The sequence below is a fragment of the Equus quagga genome, unplaced genomic scaffold, assembly GCF_021613505.1.
Source record: "Equus quagga isolate Etosha38 unplaced genomic scaffold, UCLA_HA_Equagga_1.0 268.1_RagTag, whole genome shotgun sequence".
Lineage (NCBI taxonomy): Eukaryota > Metazoa > Chordata > Mammalia > Perissodactyla > Equidae > Equus > Equus quagga.
This window is the reverse complement of record NW_025799869.1, coordinates 2,143,840-2,170,262: the sequence shown is the minus strand read 5'-3', so window position 1 is coordinate 2,170,262 and position 26,423 is coordinate 2,143,840. Positions and strand designations below refer to the sequence as shown.

Here is a 26,423-nt window from a genome sequence, read left to right as displayed (position 1 = left end):
ATGGAGAACTATGGCAAGACCAGGTGAGCGCCGAGTGACACACGCACGCTGTCGGTCAGAGGAGGAGGCTGACCAGCCGCGGTCCCTACGGCTTGTTGGGAGAGAGACTCTTCCTCCACGCGGGACCCAGGACAGTTTCTGATGTGCTCTCGCCCTGAGAGGCTCATACGGGGACACCACCAGCAGCACCTCTGGCCCAAAGTGTGATGATTTCCAAAAGCTTGTTCCTACATTGACCCGCCTCTCCCCCCGACACGCATGTACACACACACACACACACACACACACACACACACACACACACACACACACACCCAGCTGAGGCACCGTGTTGGCTCCCACCACAGACATGGCACTTCCACCACAAACCACGTCATGTCCCCGGAGTTTGGGGACCGGCATCCTGCAGACCCCCAATAAGCACGGGGCGGGGGGGTGGTGCGGGCAGGGGCTGGCGCAGCCCTTGGGCCACCTAACTTTCAGGACATGACACAGAACAAGCCAGAAACATCCGTAAAGGAAGTAAACCCGCTGCCTCAATGCCACAAAGCTAATCTACAGCTTACAGACGCTTCTGGAACCCACAGCACCACCAAAGGGCGAGGACGACGACCCACGACACGGACGCCGGAAAAGATGTGCCCAAGGCCTCCTCCCTGGCAAGGGGAGGCTTTGAGGCTGAGGGCTCCCGGGTGGGGGGCTGAATTCAAAGGTCGGTCGGCCAACGCGGAAGCTCACCTGTGTCACGGGCAAGGACACATGCACAAGCCCCATCCAACAGAGGCAAGGCCGGGCCGGACACGGGGCAGCACAGCGCCCAGGGCGGGGCTGCGGGCCGCTCAGAGCCACCCGCTGTCGCTCCCGCCTCCCAGCCCGCCCAGCGAAGGCACTCCCTGAGCCCCGCTCACACCGCCCTGGCCACCGTGCATGCCCGGGGCCTGCGGTCACTCAAGCGGCCTTGAGAGTGCGGATGCCCGTGCATGGCGCATGCCCAGTCAGGTCCCCGGGCCAGGAGGGATGCTGGGCGACGGAGAAGTGTGGCTGGCTAGGTCCAGCCACCGCTGGCTGCTCCTGCCCTTGCAGGGCGCCGTGAGGTGAAGCTGGGCCAGGGCAGACCCGGCACCCTCCTGCTCCCACCTTATGCATCCCGAGACACACACCCGCCTCCTACCTCCTGTTGTTAAATCCCACCTGTCCTTTGGGGCCAGCGGGACTCCAGCTCCTCCGCAGATGCTCTCTGCCTTAAATCCCCATGGCCACCGCACCCGCGAGCTCTGCCCCCCCCCCCCCCCACCCCCGACCAGCAGCAGGAGCAGCTGGCTGTCCTGCCCGCGGGCACACTCAGTCTGTGCAAGCCCTCCGGGTGATTATTACACACGCAGAAGCTTGACCACCACCGGCCAGGATGACGCAGTGTCACACTGGATCCGGCACGTTCCTCGCTGCTGGGTAAGGGTTCACTGAGCTTGTCTCTACAAGTGGCTGTGAAGTCCCCCGGACACAAGAACACGTCTTAAGGGACCTGTCCTGGCTTCCTACGGCAGCTGTCAAAAACCACCACGAACTCAGTGGCTTAAAACAACATAAATTTACTATCTCAACAGTTCTGGAGGTCAGAAGTCAGACATGGGACTCACTGAGCTGAAACCCAGGGGGTGGCTGTGCCTTCTGCAAGCTGTAGGGAGAGCCCGTTCCTTTGTCTTTTCCAGCTTCCAGGGGCCTCCTGCATTCCTTGGCACACGGCCCCTCCCTCCTTCTTCAAAGCCAGTGAAGGGGATCAGAACACACCACCCCCAGATAGACCACTGTTACTGGACACAGGGCACCACCAGCTTCCCACGAGACAAAAACCAATTGTCAGCAGGCAAGATGGTGGCAGAGAAGGGGCATTTTATCAAGCAATAACCCAGCAAATTGGAAGATGGGGGGACTGGTGTCCTAAAGAACCATCTTAAGGGGGCACAGAATCCTGCAGCAGTTATACAGGCCAGTGGGCAATAGGGGAAGGGGTTAGGAATGTTGACCCTCTGGTGCTACAGACTGGGAGTTGCCACACCAGATCTTTCAGTTGTCATTGATGATGGCTATCAGCGTAGACTCTGTCCAGGAGGTCATCACATTCCTGAGGAACTCAAAAGAACAAACTTACCATCTTATCACAGCTGGAAGGTACATACACGAGCAGGGGTCATAAAATCCACAGAGCAGGTGGATCTCCTGCAGGGTGCAGATCCAGCTGGGTTAGTCAGAGGTCATTCAAAGTTACAATATGGTTTCTTTTCTACAATATGGCTTCCCTCACGTCAACCTTGTCTTGAGCCGGTATCAATACTTTGGCCTAAGGATTATTTTGAGTTGAAAGCAGTTGAGAAACAGGAAGAGCTTCCCATCCTCTCCATCGTGCTAAAAGCAGGACAAAAATTTCCCCTTGTAATATCTACCAGAGACAATACCAAGATGGGTCTGCATAACAAACCTTACTGAGCATCCCGTATCTACCATACATTTCCTAGTCATCTCCCCACAGTTTACTGCCCCAAGGAGCCCAAAGTCCCTTTCCTTGGTCTCGTCACTTCACAGTTTATCAGCCTTTGTTAAAGTGACATATAAGCCCCAAGTCTATCTGCTTCTTTACGTTTTCTTCTTTCCTGTGAAGCCCTGTGCACGTAACAATACTAAAATGCGTATGCCTTTTCTCCTGTTAATCTGTCATTTGTCCATTTAATTCGCAGGCCCCACTGACCAAACCTAAGAGAACAGAGGGACGGTTTTTCCTCCCCTACACCAGCAGCACAGCATCTTCGCTCCTCCCTGCCCTCCTCACGCTCTCTCATTAGGAATCTTGTGATTACATTTAGGGTCCACCCAGATAATCCAGGATCATCTCCTCATCTCAAAACCCGTAACTCAGTCACACCTGCAAATTTCCTTTACCAGGTAAAGTAATATCTTCCCAGGGTCCAGGGATTGGCATGTGGATGTCTTTAGAGACTAGCATTCTGCCGCCTGCAGACCCTATCTGACCTCTGCTGCCATTTGGTAATGAGACCCAGGATAAGCACAACTTCTGATTTCTTTTTTTCTAGAAAATAACTATGTTTTTAGGGATCTCCCAATTTCTTGATGCTGCGAAGTAATTAATATATACTCCGTAATTCTGCAAAGTCCGAACAGAACCTGTCTGTCTCCTGAGGGCTGAGCCAGCAGCCTGAGAGCCCAGAGCCCTCCTGGGTGCCATGCAGGATGGGGGGCAGCTGGGGGCGTCTTCCCACCTTGAGGACAGGGTGGGAGGAGTCGAGGCAGAAATCCAGGCTAGGAAAAGTCAGGATAAAGGCAACGGTCAGGCAGCATGGATTTTAAGAATGCTGGTTGAATAAAAATGCAAATGACTATTAAGAGAAACTGGAAAATAACAAGGAAACCAGCACATTCCACAGCAATCTGGACTTGAGGAGTCATTCAGATGCAAATTTTACCCCAATTTTGGAAGGATTACAAGTGCCCCCATTCAGAGCCCATTCCTATGTAAATACCAACCGCAGCCTCTCCCTGCACAGCCCCCAGCCCCGCACTTGCTGCCTCTGTTTCTTTTCATGGGCCCTCTAAACACGGGCGGCCTTTTCAAGCAGGCACTGCCCGAGTTTCTGGTGTGGTTGTCACCCCCTCCAGGGCTCGACCCCCACCCCCCCGGGACGACACTCTCCCCAGATCTCAGACTTCCACACGCTTGGGCCTGCTGGACATGGTGGCATGCATGGCTCACTGTACAGACCACGTTTCAAGGAAGACCTGGACGGCAGCCACACCTGGTCCTTCGTGTAGAGCCGCCAGGGCCTGGAGGGGTCCCGGGGACCACTGTGTCCCGCCCAGCCCACCACCAGCCCCTGGATGGCCCCACTTGGGCATCTGCCAGGGCCACATCCACAGGTGGCAGGTCAGTTGGTGCCCACAGCCTCCACCCGCTTCCTTACAGAGTGCAGGTGAAATGGAGAAACCAAGAGACGGAGGCGATCCTAACGATAAAGGAAGGTGGAGAACACTCCAGCCCGGTGCCCAGAACCAGCCTCCAAGAAGAGGAACCAGGAGCATCCCCAGGCCAGCAGAGCACCCAGCCGACCACAGCCTCAGCCCCGGATGCTCGTTGACCAGCTGGACGGACAGAAGGACTCCTCTGGTCCTCAAGAAGGGTGGCCAGTCATCCGGGCCCCAGTCACTCAGGCTGGGGACAGAAGGACACCTGCTTGCTTGCTCAGCTCCCTTCCACTCAACCGAGCTGTGAGCCTTGGGAAAACGAAAGCATGTCTACACAGATAAGAAATGCAGGATGTGCTCGGCGCTTGGCCCCTCTGTGCACAACCTCCGTGTCCACAAAGTGGGCATGGCCAGACATCCCCCCATTATGAGGGGGATTCAGCACGCTCACACACGGCAAGCACTCAGAGAAAAACTCGAACTCTGATTTCTACACACTCCTGTGCCTAGTAGTTTGCAGGTCCTTGGAGTTTTCCTAAGAGAAAATACACCATCTGTAAAGAAAGAGGGAAACCCCAAGCCCCTGGCAGCAAACCCTAAAGAGCCAAGCCCTGCGGCCCGCCCGGTGGCCTCACCTCTCCCGGGGCCGGGCTCGCAGACAGCTCCCTGACCCTGTGCCGGCCACGGGCAGGACGGCGCTCAGGACACAGGTTGGCCGGCCGCCCCATCCTCACGGGGTCCTCTGCTGCCCAGGGTGTCTGTCCCGACGCCATGGGGTCCAGGGGCACAGGTGGGGCGGGGCCACGGGGCCGGCCACAAGGCACCCTTCAGCAGGGGACAAGGCCCCAGTGAGCTTCCCTCGGGCGTGGAACACGCTCGCCCCATTCTCTCCCTTTGAATGGCGGGCTGTGCGCGATGTGGGCCCGATTGTTCTCCTCTGTGGGCTCATTCAGGGCCCTGGCAGAGGAAGAAGGAAGGAGCTCTTGTCCCTGGGAGAAAGGCCCTTCGGTACCCTGGGGGAGGGAGAAGGGGTCTCGCCAAGGGCCAGCCCCTCAGTGCTTGAGGACCACGCAGGCCTGGCCATGGCGGTCCCCGAGCACCTCCGGCTCCAGGGCAAGGACAAGCGAGCCACCCCTCTCCCGGGTTCCCCTGTAGAGCCTGGGCAAGTGCTCAGCACCCCCACTTCCCCCCGAGGTCAGAGTCCAGCCGTGAAAGCGGGGAGTCGAGGTGCCTGGTGGGGTGGTGAGAGTGAATGAGGGCGTGATGTGTGCAAGGCGTTCCCGACCCCTAGCCACGGCACAGCTGGGTGGAGTGACACCAACCCAGGACAAGTGCTGGCAGAGAAGCACCCACTGTCCCGGGCTGCAGGCCTGGCCGCCTCCTGACCACAGCCCATCAGCACCTCTCCAGGGACTGTCGCATGGTGTCTGAGGGGTGTGTGGGGCCGGGCCGTCCCATTACCCTGCAGGGCCTGGAAGGAGGCACACTGTGAGGCAGCAGGCAGGCCCAGCCTCCCAGACCACGGCCTCCAGCCCCGCACCCAGCACTGACCCCCCAGCACACCCCTGCCCACAGGCTGAGCCTCTGCAGTCACTGCTGCCACCAGCAACCCCATCCTCCTTGAGGGGAGGATACTGTCCTGGGACATGGCGGCCCTTGGTGATGGTGGGCACCAACCCACGTCTGCCGCCCGAAATGGGCACAGGCTCCAGGTGCTCATGGCTGTCACCAGGACAGAGGTCTGGCTGACGTGTCTAGGGCGGAAGAAAGCAGGAAGGTGACCTGGGTGGGGGGACACAGGTAACTGCCACACACTGAGTGTTTGAGCCTCGGTCATAAGCGAGACGGGGACTGGCCGTACCTGTCTGATGGACGGACGCTGTAGAAGAGGTCCACGCCCCGCCCAGGCAGGACGGAAACCCGCTTGGTCCCAGACCCCAAGTCTAAAATCCCTTCAGCCCAGCAACCAAGGTGCGAGTCCATCCCACCTGCAGCAACAGCACCCAGGTGGCTGCCAGCACGACGGGCCTTGTCCCTTCCAACTGGACAGTTTCTCATAATCCACAGAGGCCGTGGGAGCGGGTGAATCTACTCGAGGTGCGGTAAGACTGTGACAAGGAGGAGTGACAGATGTACACCCTGCGGAGGACGGACCCATGGACTCCAGGCACCTGCCCCAGTGACCTCTCGTACGTCCTTCCCCTGCAAGGAGCCTTTGGTGACAACGCCTTGAGCGTCAGCTCAGAGACAAGAGGCAGGAGAGGCAGGACGGATGCGGCTGGTGCTCAGGGGGCTCGGTAGGAATGTCACGCCCCGGCCTGGCTGGGGGACGACCTTCAGAGGCTCCCAGGGCCTCGTGATGCTCATTGGAAGCCCAAGAAGGCACACTCAAGGACATCTGCCGAGGAAGCCGCATGACTGCGCCCCTCACCAGTGTCAGAGCTGGGTCACCAAATTAGAGAAAATATTAATCCATCCATCGTGAGTGTAAAGCTGCTCCCGTCAAACCAGCATGAAGAAAAGGCTTATTCTGGCCGTTGTGAGAGACTAACATTTCTGGCTTTAAAGGTATTCTCGTGCAATGAGCTCAAGAATTCCTTATATCCTTCAACTACAATTATAAATAATTTATGAAGTTTAAGACATTTACCAAGTCTGCAATATGGTTGAGAATTTTAGGATATTCTCATGGGTTTATAATACACAGGTCATCTGTTTTAAAAAATCGGATTTTTTGAATCCTCTTTCTCTTTAAGATCTAGCTGCTGAGGGTGGAAACCACTCTGGTCTGCAAACCGCCTCTGAGGATAACTAGCTCTGAAGGCAATTCTCGTAAAGCAGCTGTGATATTAAAAGAAACACTTGCACCTGGGTAACATATTTCTTCAGTGATTAAAGATTTCACAAAAAAATTAAGGTGCCAAAGAGAAGCTATGGGTTTCCAAGAACAGCCTCACCATCCACAAATAATGAGATGCGAAGTTTGGTTTCACTTCCATTTCAAAGTGTTCCTCCCTCAGCACTGGCTCAGCCCGAGAGACAGACCTCAAGAGAGACAGACCTCAAGAGAGATAGACATCAAGATCATCGCAGTCCACAGACCCCAGGCCCCAAGGTGCATCGATGGGTCAACTTGACTTACAGTAAAAAGCAAGAGAAGTGTCTATTTTTAAAAACCTATTTACAGGTCCCGTATTTTCCATTTACAAAAAAGTTAGCAGTGAACGCAACGCACCAATTTTGGCCAAATGAACACCAACCCACCCATGTTCAAGATCACCACATCTTAGTATCAATTTTAAGCATTAACGCAATCCTTGTTAGCCCAAGAACACACTACAGAGTAATTCTGCCCTGAGTGACGGCCTTGGTCACAGCCACAAAGCACTCGCACCAGCTAGGGCGAGGAGAAGCACCAGTGACACGGACCAGCCAGCCTGCAGCTTACCAGGAACGGTCCAGACAGACGACGGAGGCCCAGGGGTTCATCATCTCCCTCTCAACATGACCCTTGTCGGGCGGGCAACCAGGATACAGGCTTCTCTCCCACAGACTCCTCACCTGCACACGCACTAGGCACTGAGGTTCCCAGCCACACTGCCCCCACTGGCCCTGCCCTCTGCTCAGGCACCCAGGGGGGCCTCCACAGCCTTCAAATGCAGCCCAGGCCCTTCTGGGAAAAGTGCCCTTCATCTCCCAGAAAAATGAGCCTCTCAGGGGTGTGCGTGGTGGACAGGCCATCGTGGGGCTCTCTGGGGTCTGCCTGGTAGATGGGCCATCGTCTGGCTGGAGGAATTGTGCATTTCCCAGGCAGACAACCCCAAGGCCCTGAGACAAGAGAGTGCAGCACATTAAGACACATCCAGAGGAGTGATGTGGCAGTTGTGCTGATACAGAGGGTGACCCTGGGCTCTGGCCACAGCACCTGGGCCATGCTGTGTTAGGCTGCCCTGGCCACAAGAAAGGGGCACAGGGAGCCAGAGGTAGGAAGACAGATCCACCAACCCCCTCAGCCCTGGGGTCTCCTCCGGGGGCTGTAGGGTCCCAAGCGCCCGGCACCCTCCGTCCACATGGCTGTGGCTGCTTCCTGTCCGCACGGACCCTGGTTCCTCCCTCCATTTCAGCCCCTACACCAGGCCTACGATTTCTGCTTCCAGCTTTCCCACCCAAGCAGGCACGAAAACCCTGTCAAACTTTGGCCTCTGCTCAGCAGCGCCACCCCAGGCTCCACTGCGAGGACAGAGGGCTGCAGCTGGCCCAAGGCGCAGGCTGCGACCCCCTCACGCAGGGGTCACCACCCAGAGGGCAGGGAGGAGGCGGATGCCAGGGGATTGACAGCGCCTCCCGGGGCACCGGTCCACGGCTGTGTTTACACGTCTCTCTTCCCCCTGGATGTGCGGCTCTGTGTGCACATGCCCGAATCATGTAGGTGATGGACGCACAGACCCTCACATGTGAGGCTGGCGAGACCCTCCCCAGCCAGGGCACCAGGAGCATGCCACGTGGCCTTCCCTCCCCTGCTGGCCGTGGCCTCTGGCCCCCGACTCGGTTCACTTCCCCCACGTGGCCCAGGTCACATCAGCGCGAGTGCAATGGGACAGGCTCTGCTGGACACAAGCCTGGGGGACGAAGGGGGCAGGGGAGGGGCTGCCTAGCGCTCATCGCTGGGGCTGGGCAGCACAGAAGAATGATAAGGGAGCCGGGCACCCACAGGACCCCAGAGGAGAGGAACCGGGCGCCCGCAGGATCTCAGAGGAGGGTGGTGCTCACAATCTGAAAGATCAGAACAAACTGCCTGTCTGCCCGGGGTCACCGTCCTCCACTGACTAGAAACAGAGTCCACGGGGAAATCTGGAAACAGATGAGGTTCATTTCCACAGCCACCCAACAGCTGGCAAAGAATCGGGACCCCCGCCCCTGTGAGCTCTCCTGTTAGGAGCCCACTAGCCCAGGGGGTTACGATGCATGCAGCCCTGCAGGAGATTCACACCAGACAGCCCTCCTTGCACCCGCCCAGTGAGGGAACAGACCAGACCACCGGGCACAAACGGCACAGCGCTGGGCCGGGTTCACATGCCCCAGGCAAACTCCCAGTCGGGGGTGCCAGGTACTGTCTGCAAACTCCCGAGGACAGTGCATCACACAGGCCACTCCCCCAGGCCACTCCCCCATGTGCATAAGCCCAGAGCCCCAGGAGCACTTCTCACAGTGGGGTGTCGCCTCCCACCCAGCGTCAGCTGCTCTCTGTCCTCCCCTCGGGAATGGCTCCTCCTCCTCCCCCCCCACGGGGCCTGTTCTCCATTCCCCCCACCCCACCCCACCCTCCCCCCCAGCCACGAGGCCGGCTCATCGTCCTCCGCCCACAGGAAGGCTCCCGGTTCACCTTCCTCTGACCTCGGCCCAGACGGGCTGCACTCTGGTCTGGTTATTCCTGCACAGCCTCCAGTCACACAGGTGTCTAGGACAAAGGAGCCCGCCCCGTGAAACGCATCTGGACCCCACCTGCCATGACTGCCACCTGTAGATCAGGCTGGGCCACCAGCAGCTGCCAAGGAGAACCTGCTGGGGTACAGAGTGTGGACAGTCCCGGCCCGCAGCACCGACGCCCACTCACCCCATCCTACCCACGCCCACCTCTGCTGAGGCGACCTCCTCAGGCGAGTCTGCTAGTTGTCACTCCTGTGTGGGGTCAGGTGTGGGAAGCTCAAGGCACATCTCCACCTGCAGAGTGGGTGGGACCAGGGCCACCAGAGGCACTGGCCCTGGCCTCAAGGGCCCAGGTGGGTGCGGCCGGCCCAGCTGGGGCAGCACAGCCGGAGCTGGGCACCAAGGGCATCTGAGGGACATAGAGGGTGTCTGGGGGACAGAGAGGATGCCCAGGGGACACAGACAGCATTTGGGGAGAGGGCATCTGGGGCGCTGCCTCCAATAGGGCCTGAGTCAGTGCCCAGGTGTGAGCTACTGAGGGCAGCCAAGGTCAGACATGGGGAACCTGGATACAGCAGCACACACACACGCCAAGGGCACACGCACGGGCCAGTCACGTGTTATCTTGCCACCCCCTCGGCAAACTCTCTCTCCCTTTAGCGCCTTATCCCTTGGACATGGTGATGTCACTTGCTGAACAACCTTTTGAAATTCCGCATGCACACAGGGGCACTGGCACACAGCTCGACGGCCTTGTGTCCTTTCTCACCTGGCCCTCCCTCGCACCTCCACCACCCTCCCGCCCGCTGCCCCGGGCAGCACAGCCCCCAAGCGTCCACCCAGTCTTCCTCTGCCCGGGGGCCACGAGAAACGCGTAACACACACACACACACACACACACACACAGCCACAGGGGCGCATAAGGGAGCGCTCCTGCTGCATGTCATCGTGCACAAGAACAGGCCAGCAGGCCCAACAGGAGACTCCCCGAAGGAAAGCAGTTTACACGAGACCAAAGTACCACAAGGTGAAGTCCAACCTGTCAGTCAAAGGACAGACTATTGAATAACCAGCGCTGGTGCACTGGGAGGAAAGAAAGCTGGACGCCCCCCTCAAACTTCTCATTCCACGTGATGCATGCGCGTTCCCAACACGCTGAGGAGCTGAGCTCCAGAACACAAGCAATAAAACCCTGCCAGGAAATCGGGAGACAGCCCTTTATCTTCCTGACAGACACGGCTGCCCACAAGTCGCGCGCGAGAGACACGGTCGATGCAACCTGATTTCATCTCGACAGCAAGTGACACCGTAGCAGAAGCAGCTAGCAAGCCACAGAACCGGGAATGCACGTTCTCAAGGAGCACAGGAGACGGTCACCGATGTCGGGAACAAATGAACAGCCCCTACCAACAGGCAAGGAGAGGGAAACATCTCAGAGAAACTTGGGCAACGAGCACCAACGGGCCGTTCATGGACGGAGAGATGCAACCGCAAGGGCTCTCTGAGCGAACACCCACAGTCACGGGGACCCAGGGGGACCTGCGTCCCGTAACAGCACGTAGCTGTGCCCTCCCAGACCCACACAGTCGGGAGGACCCCTCACGCCCTCAACTGAAAGCATGCTGGGACCAGGTACGTACTCTTCCTCACCGGGCAAGACAAACTGTTAGACCTTTGTGGAGACTGATCTGGCAAGATGTATAAAACAGAGAGAGACACGCCCTGACCCAGCGGGGCGGCTCCCTGAAATCCATGCACCCACTTACAGCCCCGTGCGCGTGGCCGGCCGTGTACGCAGCGCTGTTTATACTGGCTGCACTCTTTTCCTGCGGCAGCTCTAACAAACGACCACACGCCGGGTGGCTGAGAACAACAGAAATCTGCTCTCTCGCAGTGCTGGAGGCCAGGTCTGAAGCCAGTTTCATGGCGCTGAAATCACGGTGGCAGCAGGGCTGTGATCCTCAGAGGCTCTGGGAGAAGTTCCTTGCCTCTTCCGGCTCCTGGTGGCTGCTGGCATCCCCGGGTTTGTGGCCACTGTATTAGTCAGGGTCCCCAGAGAACCAGAATCAATAGGACGTGTAGAGAGAGAAAGAGATTTATGACAGTGAATCGGATCACGTGATCACGGAGGCTGAAGAGCCCCAGGTCTGCAGTCAGCAGGCTGGAGACCCAAGGGAGCTGACGGCGCAAGATCCAGTCCAGGTCCAAGTCTGAAGGCAGGAGAAGACCGACGTCCCAGCTCAAAGACAGCCACACCAAGAGAGGGAATTCTCCCTTCTTCTGCCTTTCTGCTCCTTTCAGGCCCTCAACTGATCGGTTGAGGCCCACCCACATGGGGGAGGGCCAGCTGCTTACTCAGTCTGCAGATTCTAATGCTAATCTCACCTAGAAACACCCTCCGAGGCACACCCAGAATCAGGTTTGACCAAGCATCTTGGCACCGGTGGCCCAGTCAAGCTGGCACATAAAATTAGTGTCACGCCCACAGCACTCAAATCGCGGCTTCCATCTTCCTGTCACCTTCTCCTCTTGTCTTTCAAATCCCTGCTGCCTCTCTAGCGCAAGGACACTTGTGATGGAGTTCAGGGCCCACCAGACAACCCAGGTCACCTCCCCATCTCAAGAGCCTTAACTGCAGAGTCGCTACTTCTGGAGAAGGTAACACTCAGAGGTCCCAGGGATTAGAAGCTGACCTCACTGGGGCCGTTCTTCGGCCTATTACAAGGGACCGGAAGACCAACCCTGGAGCCTGAGTGAGTGGCTCCGGGTGGGCTTGGTCCAAGTTCATAATGGAACATGGGCCGGTCAGTAACCAACGCCCCCAACAGGGCAAGAAGACGAGATGCACAATCTTATCTCCATAACGAACTCGACCGGGCCTCGCTCGGGGTGTAGAGAGCACAGAGGGCAACTCCGCTACCCACGGAGTTTTCCTGCAAAAGCGAGTGCCCCTTTGACCCACAGGTGTGGGCCGTCCATGCCCTGGGCTCACGCCTTCCAACAGGGCAGCGAAAAGTGCGGATGAAGGTATGGAGAGAGTCCCTCTGAGGCTCACCCGGAGGACGGCGGTGCCTCCTTCTTCAACCCACCCCCCCACCCCCGCTCCCCAAACACACCGCCCTGAGACGCAAGGCAAAGTCCAGGCCAGGGAGCGGGCTCTGCCTTGCCCACACTCCCAAGCCCCGCCTCCAGACGCCTTAGTGCCCAGCCCCTGGGAGTGCCACACAGGGCTCAGCTGGGGTGCACCCCCAGACTCGCATCCCTGGATGCTGCCCACAGCCTCTCCCTTCCCACGCAGCCACTCGGCCAGGTCTCCCATCTGTCAAGGGCCACCTCACCCCCACGGGCCCATCCTCATGGCCCGCACGGGCCAGCCTCATCTGACGGACGCATGAATGAGGGAGGTTCCCCGGCGAGGAGGCCCAACTCCCGGAAGGACTCAGCGCTCTGTCTCCAGCCAGGACCCAGCCCTCGGGGCTGTCCTCAGGCCCTCCCTGACTCCAGGCATGGCTCCCAGGGCCTCCTCCCCTCCAAACTTCACGTGTCCCCAAACCATGCTCCCCGCCTCCCAAGGTTGGGATGCCTCCCAGTGGAGCTGACCCCTAAGTCGACCCTCCATCCTTCCAGTTGCTCAGCCAAAACCTGGGTGCGTCCTCGGCCCCCACCCCACTCCAGATGCAGCCAGGCAGCAAATCCCCTCGGCCCCACCTCCAAATACATGCCCATCAGGCCATCCTCCCACCCCCACTGCTGCACCCTAGCCCAAGCCACCACCTCTCTCCTGGATCACCTCACAGACTCCTAGTGGGATGCCCTGTCCTGTCCTCCATGATCAATTCTCCTCGGAAACCAGCAGTCCTGTCTGAACCCTCAGCTTTCAGGGCTCCCATCTCGGTGTCCCTGAGCACCAAGAAGCTCACCATCTACCTTATCTGCTCTCACCTCCCCCCAACAATGGAGGCATACTCCTGACACAGGGCCTTTGCATATGCTGTTCCCTGTGCTTAGAACCGTCCTCCCCAAACCCAGGCACAGCTCCTGTCTTTTCAACCAACTGTCCTTCTCGGCAAGGCCTCCTGGGGCCCCTTCTCCACTTGATTTCTCTTCTCTGCAGCCATCACCACCTCACCCCCTTACATCTGACTTACTGATCCCGTTTGCAGACCATCTTCCAGGGCACCAGAATACTTCTTCCACATGGAGGCCCTGGTGCCTAGAATGTGTCAGGCCCAGCTTGGGAGTTCAGTACACTGTGGAGTGATGGGCCCCAGAGGGACCTGCCCTCCCCTGGAGGTTGTGGTAGAGCCAGGGCTTGCTGACCTGGGCCCTGCCATCCCGTCGCCAGGAGCACAGCCACCAGGGGCCATGGCTCTGCACGCGCTCCCTGTGTGCGTTCGCACAGCAGAGCAGGGCAGATGCAAAACCCCAAGGCCCGTGCACGGGCATGGAAAAGTGTGGGACGCACCAGCAAGTCATCTAATGAAAGGCTCGTTTCACTGGTGTCACCCAGCAGCGTGACAGCATTGCCACGTGCCCACTCTTCTCAGAGAAAAACGGGCCTCTGTGGGATATAAATAGCCTGGCCAGATGTGGCGGCCCTGTGGGTCTCCCTGCGGACTTGGGCCATGTGCCCTGCAGCTGCTCAAACGGCAGCCCCATCCAGCAGCGTGTCAGCGGGACTCCCAGGAGCAGGAGAGGGTTAAACGGGGATCCCTCCGCCCACCGGAACATGCAGCGGTTCATCGAAGCCGGCGCTGGCGTGCGGCCCCACTCACAACCAACATGGGCAGGATCCAGTCCTAAGAGGAAAATCAGGCTGCAGACGCATGCACGCTTTCTTATGCACAGCAACAGGGAGGCAGAAGCCCAGACAACTGGGAGCCTGGACAACAGGGAGTCCAGACAACGGGGAGACTAGATACTGGGGAGCCTGGATAATGGGGAGCCCAGAGAACACGCAGCCTGGATAATGGAGAGCCCAGATAACAGGGAGCATGGAAGACAGGGAGCCTGGACAATGGGGAGCCTGGATAACGGGGAGCCTGGGCAGTGGGACGCCTGGCTGGCCTTTGAGGGCAGCACGTGCTCCCCACAGGAGAGCTCTGGGTTTCTGTTTGGGAGAAACGCGATCTGAGCAGGAAACCCATTTCTTCCACAGGGCCCAGCAGCCCATTGGTAAACTGTCCACAGAAATGCAAAAACACTAGCACATCAAGCTGGTTTCAAGGTACTATTACTCATCAGTGCCTCCCAACCCCACGGGCTGGGCCTTGACGGGGGTGGGGGACCTCAAATGCAGAGGGCACCAAAGAACAGCCTAGAGCTGTGCTTCCCACAGAACAGCGGGCACGCGCCCAGGTGAGCCACACGTGAGATTTCAGATGTTCCCAGAAGCCACGGTGAGTTGGGAAAACAAACAGGAGAAGTCAGTTTAATAGTATGTTCTATTTACCCCGATACACATCCAAAGTACGATCGATCATGTCCCCTCGTAAATAACACAGAGCCATGAACGGATGCTCTGCCTCCCTCTGCGTCCAGCTCGTCTCGTGTATTTATGCTCCCAGCTCACTGGGCTCCAACCAGCCACACGAGGAGCGCCCAGCACTCTGCACGGTGTTGGCCACAGCGCTGGACAGCACGGGTCCAGAGCAGGAAGGAGCAGCATCGCCCACGTGGGGCTCTGATGTAGGAGCCAGGGCGGGGCCAGGTGTGGAAGCTTCTGGTCAGTATAAATGGGCCCGACAAGGGCAGTGCTGAGTGACTATTACGGACGGAGGTCCCGGACAGCAGCCCTCCGCCCGCCTCAGGCCTGGCTCCTCGGAGACCCGTTCCCAGGACGGATAAGGCAGCAGCGCCCGCGGGTGGTCTCTCTCTTGAGACGGCTCCCAGGGCTGGCCCCTGAGCTGGCGTGAGGCGGCCGGACGGTGCTCGGCTCTCTGTCCTCTTGGACTCACTGCTCCACACGTGCCTTGTCAGTAGGCTGCTGTCCTATAACACAGTCTATACTGCAGGCCTTGAGATGATCCATTTGGGCCAACACCGCGTGCAGACCAGCGTTAGGGTAAGGCTACCATGTGCAGTTTCCACATTAACGAGTCGTGAACTTTAAGGCCCTCTGCCTGTCTTCAGAGACTAGAAGCCCAGACCACTCACAACTAGTTGGAGGAGCGCCCATGAGACCCTAATGCACTGGGGGCACAGTCCTGGGCCATCGTCACGGAGGACCCAGGAGACCCTCCAAGGCCTTCCAACACACGCGGAAGGAATTAAGTCCATTTCAGTGTCGCTTAATTACATCTACCGAGGTCCACTGCCACTCTGCCAGACACTGACAGCCACGTGCTAGAGATAAAGCACCCCTCCTGCGGACAGGCCTCCCCTCTCGCCCCTGCCCCTGGGGGCCACCCTGGCACCTGGGCAGCCTGCTGGCAGACACGGCATGCTTGGTAAGCCCACAGGGTTGTTAAAGGCCAGGCAGCCCCAAACACTTGCACGCAGAGTAACTCAGTCTCTGCACTCAGGTCTCGGCACAGGTGCATCCAGGCCTCAGGAGCCCACAGGTGAGACATAAAATCATGCCCTGTTGTTCTCGAGCTCCCGAGACGGATGTCCACACCATCCAGCCTGGGAGGCTGCAGAACCCCTTGCGGCCCCCTGTGCTGTGTTTCGGGAAAGCAGACAGGCAGGCGATGGCCCCATGATGGGCATCCCCTGCACTCCTGACCATCCCGCACCTCAGACCCGGGCCTCCCAGGCCGCTGGCCCCTCTCTCAGTGGGGGACACACGACCCCTGCAGTCAGCTCCTCGCAGAGGCCAACCTTGGTTCACGGCACGTCCCCAGGACCCATCATAGAGACCACGGGCTCACAGCAGCATCAGAGGGACAGACTGCTTGGTCCTCGCATGAAGAGCCCAGCAACGCAGAGCTTCCGTAGGAACCACTGCATGAAAGTTCATCACTTCACAGTGGGGTGTTTTTCCACTTCAACACAAATTCTAGAATATTTTTTAATCTTCTTAAGCATTTCCTTTTAAACTGTCTTTTGTAAGAGGACTATTTACACGTGGAAGGTAGAGCCAACGGGGATTCCTAACATGGGGGTGGGGAGAGGGACGGATGCTCCCAGGGGACGGCATCAGGGATGAACTCCGAGCGCTCACTCCCTGAGAACAACTTGGCCAGCAGGACGGCATTGTGGAGAGGACGCGGTACTCAAATACCCTACACGCTGAAAACAAAGTCGCTCCTGGAAACGCCCTCCAACCAGGCACGTCTGCTCAGACCTCTAACCCAGGTCTCGGGACAAGCTGCAGGTGCTGTGGGTCGGAAGTGGCCGCGTCCCCTCCCTGCTTGGGGTGTGACTGACGGACCCCACCTCACGTTTCCACCAGCCTCCTCCATCCCCACGTCCAGAGGTGCCAGGAATGGGTCCTGGTCACTTTCCTGGCTCTTCTGGAAGTTTATTCTTAGACTGTCGGCCCCCAACCCAAACAAACAGAATGGCTTCCTCTCACCCCTCTTCTCACTCAGAGAAAGCAAAGGCACCCAAGCCACAAGAAGCGTCCAAGACCATTCTGCAGCTCCGGGGCTGCCATCCCACACAGGACCACCCTGACCCCCAGGGGTGAACGAGTGAGACTGAAGAGAAGGGAGGACCATGCGCTCTGCCACCCCAACTGCAACAACAGACCACCTCCAAGGACCTGATATGCAAGTGCTGCATGCCAAGCCGGCCCCCAGGGGACGTGGGGAGGTCCAGGCAGGGGTGGGCCTCACAGGCACCTCCTCGGCCCCCGGCACTCTCCCTGCTACCCACGGAAGCTGGTGCTGACCACTGGGCGCCCACCCTCAGGCCCACACCCCCAGCACAGCCTCGCAGGGCCCTTCTCCTGCCCATGTCACACAAGGCACTGATGTCCTCTGTAGCCAAAGTCCCCGGATGGACTGTGACCTTGGGCAGAATGACCTGAGCTTCCTGAGACCCACCTTCCCTCTCGGCTCCCAAGTCACGGCTGCCACCAGGAGGCAACAGACAGATGCAGCTGCTGACAGGCGTTGGACACCCACGCCAAGACCTGCTCAGGAGCCACTTCTAGAAAGAACCAGACTTTGCAGGTGGCTTTCATCCCGTACCTGATGATCGGTGTCATCAAACATTCCAGCAGCCGGGATGCGGCTTCCTCCCACTGTCTGGTGGTGGCAGAGTCTGGGACAGAGAGACAAAGGCGACATGTTGGCAGGGAGCCATGAGCAGAATCCCTTACCCCCTACATGTACACGCAGACTCAACATCGCGGCCACTCCACAGGCCCCTGGCTCAGCCACGGGGCACGGCTCACCTGGCCAGGAGACCAGATGCAGCCTCACGGTGTGAACTGGGAGCAGAGGGTGTCTCTGCACCCTAGTTCAGGTGACAAGTGACACTGAGCGTGAGCTCCTGGGGGCACAGAGGGGGTCAGCGGGCGAGGCCTCGCCAGCAGTGGTGGGAGCGACGACCGAGTCTGAATGAAGAAGGATGTGTTTGCACCAAGCTCCCCTACCCTCCGTCCCTGACTCAGAAGCAGGTAGTAAGAAAATGCAGGTGTTCGAGCTTAGCATTTCAACGTTTCAGTTTTAAAACGAATTATGGGCTTAGAAACCAAAATGAGAGGAAGAGGAAGCGGGGGAGGAGGAGGAGGGTCAAAGACAAAAAAAAAAAAGGAAGAAACCAGAAATGTATCCGGATGTCTGAGGGTTTCCAACAACCCTGAGAGCAGGGCAAGCTGACCACGTCTCGCACAGGACTCAGAGCCGCAGAGGGGACGCGAGCAACAAGCCGGGGAGCCTTCCTCCAGGCGCTCCTTCCAGCTCCTGCAGGGCCCTGGGCCCCCCACCCCCTACCAGGCCCACCGTGCAGCTCATGTGCACAGCCTGCAATGGCCAGAGCCCCCTGCCGGCCCTGCTGGCCCCAGAGCCACCCCTGCGTGTAGCACGTCCTTCCCACCCGCCACAGCCCAGCACACAGGCCTCCTCCCCAGAAGCAGGTCCCCTGGGAGAGACCTGGGTGGGCGGCCTGGGGGAAGCTCAGGGCCGAGGGGGCTGGAGCACAAGGCCCACTCAGGGCAGTGATACGCCAACCTCAGACAGACCCATGGGGCTTGCGCTCCACTCCCCGTAGCACGCAGCTAGACGGCCTTTCTCGCACCTGGCCCTGTGATCGGGGTCCGACACCCTCGTCCCTCGTGTTCCGGAACGCGCTCACTGCACATGACGTGGAGGAGACTCGCAGAGCCCCTGTCCACCAGGGCAAGGCCGGGCCTAGATCCCCGAACCCACCCTGCACCTCCTCAGTGACGGGCTGAACAGCTCGTCCCCGCGGATCAGTCGGAACAAAGTGCTTGTTACCCAAACTCTGCTTTGCCTTCTCTCCTGGCCCCAGGCCTCTGGACCTGAGAACAGGCTGAGCCTCGGGGTGACTCCCCCCCAACAAAACAGGCCGGCCTCCGGGCACACCTTCTGATCCATCACCCCCGCGCTCCACTCTTCCTCCCCTGCCCCACATCCGGGTCCTGCTGCCTGCCTACACCTCCCTACAAGGAAAACTCAGTCTGCTGAGCCCAGACACACTTGCTTATCTCACCGTCACGCCCCCCACTCCGACACCACTCCCCCGGCGACAACCCCTTCCAATAGGGTCTCTTTCTACTAAGTCTGGGTTCACTCCTCATTTGACAACTGATGACAAATGACTTGAAGCCCCAAAACATGTGGGCCCGCTGGACAGAGGAGACCTCTGGGTTCCAGCTGCCTGACAACTCACAGGCTCCAGGAGGTCCCAGGAGCGGAGGGTCACGGCACATTCGGGCTGGTTGGAGAGCTGGCTCAGGGCCTGTCCGAGAGCCACCTCACAGCTGGCCAGCGGGCAACAGAAAAGGGGCGACGTCAGAGGAAAACAGCGCTCAACACGCCCGGCGCCCCACACACCGTGGAAGACCCGCCCTCGGAGCATCAGACACAGCACACGGGCCGTTCTGCCTAGGCGGACTCTCGCTCCAGGAGGTGGGCTCCACGGGGCCGTCTAGAGAGCGACACAGGTGCGTACAGGGCCCAGCACCCTGCTCCCCATGCCCCTCCCTGCAGGGAGAGAAGTCCCCAAGACACCACCCCACCCAGGAGGGCTCCCCGCACATGCCCAAGGGGCACGGCTGGCCTGGCTACTGCTCTCCTGACCGCCGAAGACTGTCCCTTCTAAAAGTACTGTGACCGAGCATGTGGAATGAAATGATCATGTCACTGGTCACCAGAAAGATCAAATTAAAACAAGACGCCATTCTCTCCCTACAGAACTAACATGGAAAAAATGACACAGCTCAATGATGGTGAGGAGGTGTGAGCCCGTCCCCACTGTCAATGGGAAGACTTTTCTAGAAGCAAAATGGCAGGGGTTATGCAGAACCTTACAAAGGTCAGTGCTCCTACAGGTAATGATGGAAATGGGGCAGGCGTTCACACACGAAGGTTCTCATCCAGCAGACCCGAGAGTATAAGACAAAACTCCCCGAAGAGAGAACCACACAGACGAGGGCACATGGGGACCAGACAGGTGCCAAGTGGTGGGTAAGCGTCTCTCCAGATACTGACCTGGAGCCGACTGCCATGGCTCTGAGTCACACCCACCTCCACAAACTCAGGAGGCAGTCTCCTCTCGGGGTGAGGAAAACGTTCTGGAACTGGATAAGTAACGGCTGCACAACACTGTAAATGTACTGAGTGCCCCTGAATTGTTCACTGTCATGTGTTAATTTTATGTTATGTGAACTTCAGCTCAATAAGGAATAAAGGAATACTGAAATGAATTTCCAACAAACATAAAACTGGCTTTTTCCGTGAAGGGAAGTCAACTTGCCCCACTGCTGGACAGAATCCAGGTGCCTGTCTCAGACGAGGACCATTTGCACGGCTATGCATTACATGCAACTTTCAGAGCCGCAGGAAGACAGACAAGCTCCAGAGGCTCCAGGGTTCCAGTCAAACGCTGCTCAGTCTGAAGTCCAAGGGGGACAGAGGGGAGGGGCGGAGCCACGAGATTCAGGAGGAAAGGGGGCCAGGGACCAGGTGATGGTAGAGTGAGAGGAAGAGTGACAGGCATCAAGAAGGGCTCCTATTTCTAGAGGGAAGTGGGGATGGTGGGAGAGCTGGGGAGCTGGGAGGACGTTTGCCCCGGACAGAGAATAAAGAACTGAGGTCTCGCAGCATCACTGTCTAGAGAGTGGCCCGGGGTGTCTCAGCAGCCCCTCCCTGGCTGGGGGACGTCCCCAGCATGTGCTGTAGCTGCCTGGGGCATGCACCAAGGGACCCCCCCACACACAAAACGCTAAATAATGTAGGTGAAAGAAAGATTCCCCATTACTCAAACAGAAAACCATGGTAATTGCTCAGATCTGTGCTCACACAGCCTTGAAAATAAGGAACGGTGACGCCAGTTCACTTTCAGAAAGTCCTTTTCTTTTTGACAGTCTAGAATTCTTTCCAGGGCTCCTTGAACATCTCTAGGAACTCCTAATGTCAAAGGAGGGGCTGCCTCCGGCCTCCTCCTTCTTTGAGACAAACCACTGCCCTGGGAGGCTGTTTTCAGGGGAAGCCAAGGGAGGCGACTGCCAGGTCACAAGGATTCCTTGCTGGGTTCCCCTGATGACAGACGTGAACTGACGTTACGGTAACCTTCTGCCAGGATGCCGGCTCCATTTCCATGGCCCTCTCACCCTCTTGTTACTATGTAACTCTTGGGTTCTAAGCCATAAACTCCAGAGCCACGGTTCCAAGATTTTGTTACTCTTTCACCAGCAGTCAGAACAGAAACGAAAATGTTACTAATCTCCTGGAAAGAAACTGAATGAGAAATCTGCAGAGTCACATGAGAATTATTACTAGGGTTCTCCCCCTTGGGGGTTGCGGCTGAAAACTCTCCGCCAAAAGAAGTGTGTGTTCCTTTCCCGGCGTGCCCCCCACCCCCGCCCACATGCACGCCTGCCTCCCCGGGGGTGGCCATGTGAGGACAAGGGCACAGGAGCCTCTCCTGGGAGTGCGTGCCTCGCGCTTCACACCCTCACGGCCGGCTGCCCAGCTGCCGAGACCTCACAACCGGATGGTCTCGTGACCCCACGTGGGACACCCCTCGAGGCACCACTCAGCCACCAAACTCTCTCAGTGGAGGGACTAGTTCTGCTCTCCCCCCTTTCTGTCCACCTGCTACTTTTATAATAAGGGGGAAATCACACCTAGACAGGTTACAAGTCTTACCAATTGTTGCAAGGCTACAACCGCAGGGAGCGCATCCCACACGGCACCTTTGGAAACAGCCCTCCGATCGCCTGGTGTCAGAGCCACGGCTCATCAACTGGACTTTCTTGACCAGCCTCGTCGCACACACAGCCTGCAGCAGACCAGCAGCACGACACACTGAGTTGCCAAAGGACACAGACACAGACAATAGCCAAACTGAGTGACCCAGGTGGTCCCAGTTCTGGGCCTGGTCATCCACCCTTCTCGTCATCATTGAGGAAACTCCACGCCCTACAACTACGCCAGGGTCCCCACAGGACGCCACTTCGCTCCACCTGTGACAGGTACCTCCAAGCCCTCTGCATTTGCAAAAACCTATTTTCCTTCTATTGCTCATAAATCCCTCTCCTATTCTTAAGCCCTGAGTGACACAGATTTTTTAATTAAATAAAGCAAAATTCATCATGCTTGAAGAATTACTAAACAACTGTGACCTTTTCTCACACAGGGAGAGACTGCAATATCAGCATCAGGAAGTGCTACTCCCGGAAGGTTTGGGTCCTCCAAAATTCACCTTGAAACCTAACCCCCAAGGCGATGGTGTCAGGAGGTGGGGCCTTGGGAGGTGAGCAGGTCATGAGGATGAAGCCTCGTGAATGGGACTGGTGTCCTTATAAAAGAGACCCCAGGCAGCTCCCCCCCTCCCTGCCCCACGTGAGGACACAGGGATAAGTTGGCAACCTGGAAGAGGGCCCTCACCCGACTATGCTCACACCGTGATCTCAGATTTCCAGCCCCCGGAACCTTGAGAAATGAAAGTCTGATGTTCGTAAGCCACCTAGACTGTGCTGTTCTGTCACAGCAGCGTGAACCCACCGGGACAGGAACCCAAATCCATGCTTTTGTCCTTCTAAAAACGTCCACTTTAGGATTCATGATGAATAGAGACAACGTACCATATGAAGGACATACTGCCTCCTATCCTCCATCCCCAGCCACCTTTGGCCTCGCCAGATAAACCACCACCTGTCTCTTCTGACCCTCTGGCTAAACCATCTGCCCCGCTTGGCCTTAGTTCCCGGGGTTTTAAGAGTAAGCCAAGCTGTGGCCTTGACTGGAAACAGACAGAACACAAAGCAATCAGCACTACAGACACACCACTTGGAACAGCCCGTTAAACGTCACGGACAAAGGGAGGAATCTCGTCTGCTCTTTAGGGAGACTCTCCCCGTGTGAAACTGCTCCCCGATGGCAGCCTGATGCTTCTGGAAACACAGGAAGACATGCAGGTCACTGGGGTGCACGTATTAAGTTTCCACCCTGGGCACCTAATGCTGCCCCAGTGGATTAAAACCCTAATGTTCCTCCTGACACATCGCATTTGCTGCTCCCTGGGGACACCCTGTGAACCCGGGAGCCCAGCTGAGGGAGATGGGGCAACGCCTTCAGCTAAAATGATTCCTCCGCTCCCAAGGCTGCATTTCAAACACTAGGTCTAAGACAGTCCCATTCCCAATACGAGGCAAGAGAGGTGCTACCTCTGCAGCCCCACAGATGCTAGCAGACAGTAAGGGACCACTGGGAACACCTGTGTGCACACAACAGTCAACAACTTAGAGGGGACCATCTGATGCCTCAAAGACCCACACTACCACGACCCACCCATGACGAGAGAGAGAGAACCTGAACAACGCTACACCTAACGAGGACAGTGAATCTGTAGATAAAAACCTGCTGAAAAAGACATCTCCACGTCCAGACGGTTTTACCAGCAAATGCTAGCAAACAGTTAAGAAATAACAGCAATTCTATACAATCTCTTTCAGAAAACAGAAGAGGGAAAAATGTTTCCCAACTTACATGAGGCCAGCATTACCCTGATAGCAAAAAAAGACAGAAACAGCACAGGAAGATTGCAGACCAACATCCCTCAGGAGCTCAGATGCAAAAATCCTCAACAAAATATTTGCAAATTGAATCTAGCAATAGACATAAACGGTACACCACAATCAATGGAATTTATCCCAGAATGCAAGGCTGGGTCAATATGCAAAAATCAATATGTGTGTAATCCATCCTATGGTACCGTGGTCTAGAGAAGAAAAAATAAACAAATCTATCAAATTATGTAGAAAAAGCATTTGAAAAAATTTAGCATCCACTCATGATAAAAACCACAGCACATGAGGGACAGAAGGGCGCTCCCACATCTGATAAAGGACGTCTGTGAAGAAACCCACAGCCAACATGATCCTCAGTGTTGGGAAACTCAGTGCTGCCCTAAGACCAGGGACAAGGCAGGAGGTCCCTGTCCACCACTTCTATTCAACACTGTGCTGGAGGCCTGGCTAGTGCACGAGGCAGAGGATATAAAATGCATACAGCCTAGCAAGGAAGAAATAAACTGGTCTTTTCAAAGACAGCATGATTACCTATGTCGAAAATTCCAAGGAATCGACAAAAAAAGCTCTCAGAACTAACAAGTGAGTTTAGCGGTCCCAGAATACAAGATCAGTAACATAACACGTGTCATTTTTCCATGTTCTCTCCATCAACGCTTGGTCAATTGATAAACTGAACTTCATCACTTAAAATGTTTTGCTCTGTGAAGGATCCTGTGAAGAGAATTAAAAAACAAGCTACAGACAGGGCGAAAATATTTGCAAATCCCATATCTGACAAGGTATTTGTGTTCAGAATATATGAAAAACCCTCAGAACTCAACAGGAAGAAAATAAACAACCCAATTCTATGAGTAAGACTTGAACAGGCACTTTATCAAGTGCGAAGCAGACAAGCTCGTGAGAAGATGATAAATAAAGTCTATAAACACCTGAAGATGTTCAACGTCATTAGCCACTAGGAAATGCAAATTAAAACCACAACGTGCACATTGTACACATACTAGAATGGCTGTAAACATAACTAATGATACCAAGTGTGGAGCAACTGGAACTTTCACAGATTGTTGGTGAGAAAGGAGAACAGGTCAGCCACTCCAGAAAACACCCAGGTGTTTTCTAATAAAGTTAAACACACACCCACCATAGGACCGAGCAATCCCACTCCTGGTATTTATCCTAAGGAAATAAAACTGCATGTTCCCAGAAAAGCCTGCACACAAATGCTTACAGCAGCTGTGTTCAAACATACAAAGGAATACTACTCAGCAGTTAAAAAGACACATGTGACAACCGGAAGGAGCCTCAAAGGCCTGATGCAGCGGGAAAGAAGCCCATATCTAAAGGCCACCTCCTGTGTGGCTTCATGCACAGGACATTCCTGGAATGGAAGCCCCAGGGACAGAGCAGGCCAGCAGGCACAGCCGTTAGGGGCATGGGGAGGGTGTGAATATAAAGGAAAGTACAGGGGAGATTTTGGGGGTGAAACTGTTTTGTCTCCTGACTGTGGAGGAGGTTACACAAATCTGTATAAGTAATAAAATTGACAGGACTCATAGCAAAAAATATCATCATTTTTACTGTATATTAATTTAAAATACAAAAAAAAGAGTAGAAGGACTACATCAATTTGGTTGAAATGTTTTTTAAAACACTTTTATTTTTAGCCAGACACAAAAGGACAAGTGCTGTATGATTCCATGTATTTGAGATCCCCAGAGTCGTCAGATTCACAGAGACAGAGAGTAGCACAGGGAGTGCCAGGAGCTGGGCGGGTGTCGGTGTTGAATGGGGACAGAGCTTCAGTTTTGCAAGACGGAAGGAGAGCTGGGGACGGATGATGGCAACGGCTGCACAGCAGTGTGAAGGTACTCAATGCCACTGGACGTCACCTTTTTTTTTTTTTTTCAAAGATTGGCATCTAACAACTGTTGCCAATGTTTTTTTTTCCTGCCTTATCTCCCCAAATCCCCCCCAATACATAGTTGTATGTCTTAGTTGCAGGTCCTTCTAGTTGTGGCATGTGGGATGCCGCCTCAATGTGGCCTGACGAGCGGTGCCATGTCCGTGCCAGGATCTGAGCCGCCACAGTGGAGCGTGTGAACTTAACCACTCAGCCACGGGGCTGGCCCCCTGAACCTCACTCTTAAAATGGTTGAAATCCTAAGTTTTATGTTAGGTATATTTTACCACAATTTTAAAAAACACCTTTATTTTTCATTAGAAAAGTAGATTTACAAATTGATTTGTATAGAAAAAAAGTAGATTTGCAAATTGTATTTGTATAAGAGTAAAGCAATGAAAGGGAATTCTAGAAGCAAGACGCTCAAGACTTTAACCGCAGACACCCTGCAGATGCATCACTGACCCGCTCGGCAAGTGTCACTCCATCTCTCCCCACACCTATGGTGCACAACGGCTTCGTTAATTAGACGGGGGCTAGCGTCTGTGCATGCTGTGATCGAGAACAAAACAGAGACCAAGAGTCAATTTGTCCAACCCTTTGGACTCTCAAAGAATCATGCGTTCACTTCCCAAAATAAGTACAATACACCCAAGGGCTGAAGGAGCAGCTTGCATTTTCCGTCACACGTGACCAGAACCTTAAACAGCCACATGTTGACAGCAGGCTACAGAGACTCCAGGCCAATCAGCCAGAGACACATCGACTCATCTCCTCGAGGTCACCAGGGAACGGGGCAGAGAAAGAATCACACCCCCCAGCAGGATTTCTGGATCCCTGGTGGCTGCACTGCATGGTCCATGCTCCCCATTCGGAAAAGTTCCAGCCACTTTGCAGACACGTGGGCACCAGCTTCTGGGCACAAGGCCTCTCGCCCCCACCACTGGTTGCCAA

General features: G+C 56.2%; 1 protein-coding gene across 4 annotated transcripts in view; it reads right to left on the bottom strand.

Moving 5' to 3' along the window:
* The window catches only part of LOC124233877 (semaphorin-4D-like), a 91,955-nt gene that overhangs the window by 49,890 nt on the left and 15,642 nt on the right, over positions 1-26,423 (bottom strand). For 2 of the 4 annotated variants that reach the window (XM_046651134.1, XM_046651133.1), the window contains exon 2: positions 17,538-17,610. The exons of 1 other annotated variant lie outside the window; for it this stretch is intronic. The gene's annotated coding sequence lies outside the window, so the exon portion shown is untranslated. Of the gene's footprint in view, positions 1-17,390; positions 17,493-17,537; positions 17,611-26,423 lie in introns of those variants that run through there. One more of the 4 variants, XM_046651135.1, reaches the window with a different exon arrangement.